The sequence below is a fragment of the Lipotes vexillifer genome, unplaced genomic scaffold (assembly GCF_000442215.2).
Source record: "Lipotes vexillifer unplaced genomic scaffold, Lipotes_vexillifer_v1.1 scaffold1011, whole genome shotgun sequence".
Taxonomy (NCBI): domain Eukaryota; kingdom Metazoa; phylum Chordata; class Mammalia; order Artiodactyla; family Lipotidae; genus Lipotes; species Lipotes vexillifer.
In genome coordinates, this window is record NW_006787698.1 from 3,384,772 (window position 1) to 3,390,368 (window position 5,597).

A 5,597-nucleotide genomic window follows, 5' to 3' on the forward strand; every position below is an offset into this window, starting at 1 on the left:
TCCAAAACGGCGAGAAAATTCATTTCTGTTGTGTAAGCTGCCCAGACTGTGGTCCTCTGTTAGGGCAGCCCATGCAAACTCAGACAACAGATCCTCCACCTGTCCTCTCAGGCTCAGAGCCCCTGCGCACACCCAGCTTCTGCTGCCCACGGGCCTCCGCCATCTGTCTCCCTTCTGTCTGGCCTCCTTCCCACTTCTGCTGCCCCCTCTACCTGGCTGACTCTCTCCTCCTCCTCCCGTTCTCCTTCCCCAGGAATAACAATAGCTGCTGGCACTGGCTATGTGCCTTCCCTGTTCCAGACGGCGCGCTAGGCCCCAGGAAGCCGTGTCTCATTTAGCACCAGCCCACCAGCCTTCAAGGCGGGTGCTTATCATTAGTGCTCTCGTACAGACAGGCACCCAAAGCTTGCAGAGGGAAAGGAAGCTGCCCGTACTGACCATGTCAACAAAGAGAACCTAGCTGGCCCGGTTAGGGCAGAGCCTCGGACCCAGGTCACAGCATAGACCCCTGGCCCCGTCGGCTGTGCCCAGACCAGGTGATGTGAAAGCAAGGGCCGTCTGTAAGACAGGCTTTGAATCCTCCTTAATATCTGTGAAGCTGGTGGCATCATTCCCTCTCCTGGCAAGGAAGCAAAGGCCTCCAGAAGTTAAGCCACTCAAGTGCTAGGATGGGGAAATCGAAGGCGTTTGAAAGAAGCCATGAAGGGCAGCTAGACTAGAAGGCTTGCTGTGGGGACAGCACCAGCAGGGGATGAGGACAGATTGGGGAAATGTCAGGGGGAGCAAAAGAGCTTGGCCGGAGAGACTAGGCAGGGACAAGATCACGAGGGTCGCCTAAGCCAGGAGCTCTGGGGAGTTTTAAATGGGGCGTGGCGGGGTGTTGTGTGAGCCATACGGTCAGTTCTGTTTTGTGGAAAGATCCCCCTCTGGCTCCAGTGAGGAGGCCACTGTGGTCGCTAGGAGATCACAGTGTCCCAAACGAAGGGGACGTGGCAGATGGGCCTGCTGAGCAGCCAGGAGTCAGGGCGCTCAGGACTCAGGGACAAGGAAACCTTTTATGGTGCAGGTCGGTGGCACACCTGGCTGTCAACCTCCAGGCGCGGCCGTGGTGCAGGGCAGTGCCCTTGGCCATCGCAGGTGGGTGATCGGGAGGGGCTTCTAGCATCTCCAGTGGCCCTTGAGGACACTCTCTCTCTTTGGGACCTCATCTCTCTTCTCACAATTATTTGCACTTATTAGAGTCTATGGAGGGTGTGGGTGGAACAGTCAGGCAGCAGATGCAGGGCTTCTAAGGCAATCAGGACCTTCAAAGAACCAGGCCTGACCTCTTAGCAGGGCTGACCTACCTATTAGTTGCCTAGGGCCCACGATACTTTGGGGGCCCTTGTAAATGTTTCACTTTTTTTTTTTAAATAAGAAGGAAAATATATATAATCTAGCTGGAATTATAGTCATCTTTATGCCAACTTAATTGTAAAATATAATTTTAAATTATTTTTCTTTTTTTCGTGAAGGATGGGACCCATGAAGGCAAAAGTGCCTGGGACCCATGAAAGTCACAGTGGGGCATGATTTTAGCATACTTCTTTGGCCTTATCATGCTAAGGTCTGTCTCTTCAGTCTTGGGTGCCATGATCAAATCCTTTGTTACCATGACCCAGGAAGGGGAGGTGGGGAGGGAAGAGAGAAAAAAATAAACAGTGGGACCAAAGGGGTATTGGCACACCCATGTTCATAGCAGCATTATTCATCATAACCCAAAGGTGGAAGCAATGCAGATGTCCACTGATGAATGAATGGAAAAACGAAATGTGGTCCATCCATACAATGGAATGTTATTCAGCCTTAAAAAGGAATGAAGTTCTTTTCTCTCTTTTTTTTTTTTTTTTTTTTGGCCATGTGGATTGCAGGATCTTAGTTCCCTGACCAGGGATGAACCCGGGCCCTGGCAGTGAAAGCACTGAGCCCTAACCACTGGACGGCCAGGGAATTCCCAGGAATGAAGCTCTGATACATGCTACAGCATGGATGAATCTGAAAACATTTGTTAAATAAGCCTACGGTTTCTGAAATGCACGAAACTCTACATGTAAAGAGCCATTCTCCTCTCAGCATTTGGGTGGGCTTAAAACACAGATCTGGTGGCCTCGCCTCCCCTCCCCCACTTAAAATACAGCATAGACCTATAGTTGGCTTGAATGTGCAGAGATTTTCTGGAAGGATACAGGCAGCTCGAGAGAGGAAAGCCAGGTGGCTGGGAAACCAGAGAGAGGGGGAGCTTTCCTTCACTCATCTTTGGACCTTGTATGCTTTGCACAGTGAACATTACTTATTAAGAATAAACACAGGGTTCCAAAGAAGACATACAGGTGGACAATAGGCACATGAAAAGCTGCTCATCATCACTAATTATTAGAGAAATGCAAATCAAAACTACAATGAGGTACCAGCTCACACCTGTCAGAATGGCCATCATTAAAAAGTCTACAAATAACAGATGCTGGAGAGGGTGTGGAGAGAAGGGAACCCTCCTGTGCTGCTGGTGGGAATGTAGTAAACTGGTGCAACCACCGTGGAAAACAGTGTGGAGGTTCCTCAAAAAACTAAAAATAGAGTTGCTATATGATCCAGCAATCCCACTCCTGGGCATATACCCAGACAAAACTATAATTTGAAAAGATACATGCACCCCAACGTTCCTGGCAGCACTATTTACAATAGCCAAGATATGGAAACAATCTAAATATCCATCGACAGATGACTGGATAAAGAAGATGTGGTATACTTATACAGTGGAATGTTACTCAGCCAGTAAAAAGAATGAAATAATGCCATTTGCAGCAACATGGTTGGATCTCGAGATTATCATACTAAGCCAAGTGAGTCAGAAAGAGAAAGACAAATACCATATGATATAATTTATATGTGGAATCAAAAATATGACACAAACGAACATATTTACAAAACAGAAACAGACTCACAGATATAGAGAACAGACTTGTGGTTGCAAAGGGGGAGGGGAAGTGGGGGAGGGAAGTATTGGGAGTTTGTGATTAGCAGATACAAACTATTATGTATAGGATACATAAACAACAAGGTCCTACTGTACAGCATAGGGAACTATATTCAATATCCTGTGGTAAACCATAATGGAAAAGAATATGAAACAGAATATATGTATGAATACCTGAATCTCTGCTGTACAGCAGATATTAACACAACATTGTAAATCAACTATATTTCAGTAAATTTAGAAAAAAAAGAATATACACAGGAAATGGCGAGTTAGTGATTAATGGGGATAGAGTTTCAGTTTGGGGTGATGAGGAAATTCTGGAGATGGATGGTGGGGATGGTTGTCCAATAAAGTGAATGTACTGAATGCCACTGAACTGGACACTTAAAAATAGTTTAAATGGAATCTAAAAAGTGACACATATTTACAGAACAGAAATAGACTCACAGACATAGAAAACTTATGGTTACCAAAGGGTGAAGGGGGGGAGGGATAAATTAGGAGTTGGTGGCCAGGGTTGGTCAGGAGGTGGGGGGGTGGAAGGTGGGGCTGGCGGGGAGTGTGGGCAGCAGCCTTTATTGTGGTTTCCATGGGGAGAAATGGGCAAGGAAGCGTAGGCAGGCTTACGCTTGGCCAATTTGAATAACTTCAGCAGGCTCTGGGTGTAGGGGCTGGCCCTAGTTTTCTGGCACCTGGTGCTGGGGTGATCAGGGCAGAGGAATATTACCTCCTGGAGTGTGAAAGCCTGATAAAGGAGGTGGTTGCCGCTATTGGCTCTGGATTGGTGGATTTGTCCACCAACACAAAAGGTGCACTTGTTGGTAAGTTGCTTACTCTCTCTAGGAATTAGCTAGCCCTGGGAGTCTCTCCCAGATCACCAAGGCCCCGAGATGTCAAATCATCAGAGTACAGAAAATAAAGGACACAGTTAATATGCAAGGAACAGGAGTAGCGTTGCCAAAGGACAAAGACAGGAAGGCTGGAGCAGGACTGAGGGCAGGTTCTACGACACGGGTGATGTGGGAGGCTGGGGTCGTCAACACTGGGACTTCCTACATCCCTCCCAGGCCCTCTGCCGTTGAGCCTTCTGTGGAACGGAGGGGCTGAGGGGGTTGCCAGGACCAAGCTTGGGGTCCAGGCTGACAACGCCGGCACCACCAGGGCTCTGTCTTCTTCTGGCTTTGCTTACAGCTTCTGGCAGGTGCAGCTGTGTCTATGGACAGAGTCGTCCCAGGAGCCCTGCCCCACTGCCCTTGGATTCCTCCTGCCCGGTTCCGCCAATGGCTTCTCAGTCCTCCTCCCTACTCTGACCCCTCCTGATTGGATGAAATCCCCCCAGTTGCTTGAGCCCCCTCTAGATTGGGCCCCTCCTCTGTTCCTTCTTGAGGCTCACTGTTCTTCTCTAACAATGTATAGTGAAGCATTGGGTTGTGGTTGTGCTTCTTTTTAAATTTCCAATCTCTTGTGAAGCAACATGCGGTTCTGCTGTATGTGGCCAACACACAGCTGGGAAAGTGCCAAGCGACTTCTAAGATTGGCTTCGACCCTGGGCAAGGAGAAGGGTTAACTGGGGATGCGCTTGGAGGTCGCAACAATATCAGACGGCTTCCCACGTTTCTAGACACCTCTGCTCCGGTCCTGTGCTTGTTTGCTGTGCTCAGCCTTGACCAGCGTAGCACATGCTCAGTGCGGACAGGGACTGTCCTTTTGGGCTCATCTTTGTACTCTCAGAACCAGCGCATTGTAGGTTGTTATGGGTTGGATTATGTCTCCCCAAATTCATGTGTTGGAGTCATAACCCCCAGGATCTCGGAATGTGACCGTATTGGGAAATAGGTTCATTGCAGACGTAATTCATAAAGATGAGGTCATACTGGGCCCCAAATCCGATATGACTGGTGGCCTTATTTGGACACAGACATGCACACAGGGAGAATTCCATGTGAAGGTGAAGCCATAAGTTGGAGTCAGGCTACCAGAAGCCAAGGAACGCCAAAGATTGCCAGAAACCATGGAAGCTAGGAGAGAGAGATTCCCCCTCACAGCCCTCAGAAGGAGCCAACTCTGCTGACACCTTGATCTTGGACTTCTAGCTTCTAGGACTGTGAGAAGTTTTTCTGTTGTTTAAGCCACCCTAGCAAACTAATACACGTCTTTAGTTAATGCCCGTTGCATGCTAATATCTGTGCATGAGTAGACTCAATATTCCCTACGTGAGCTGACCGATTTGGAGTGCCAAATGGGGTCCCCACATGGGCTGAGCATGCATGATTGGGTCAGCTGATCTACCACGAATGTCAAACTCTTGGCAGTTGAAAGCCTTAAGGTGATTTTTGTTTTTTTAATTGAGATAAAATTCCGGTATCAGAAACTTCTATTTTATCTTATTTTATTTTAATTTTATTTTGTCTTATTTTATTTTATTTGCTGTGCTGTGCGGCTTGCAGGATCTTAGTTCCCTGACTAGGGATTGAACCCATGCCCTCAGCAGTGAAAGCACAGAGTCCTAATCACTGGACTGCTAGGGAATTCCCAGAAAATTCACCATTTTAAACTGAACAATTCAGTGGACTTCCCTACA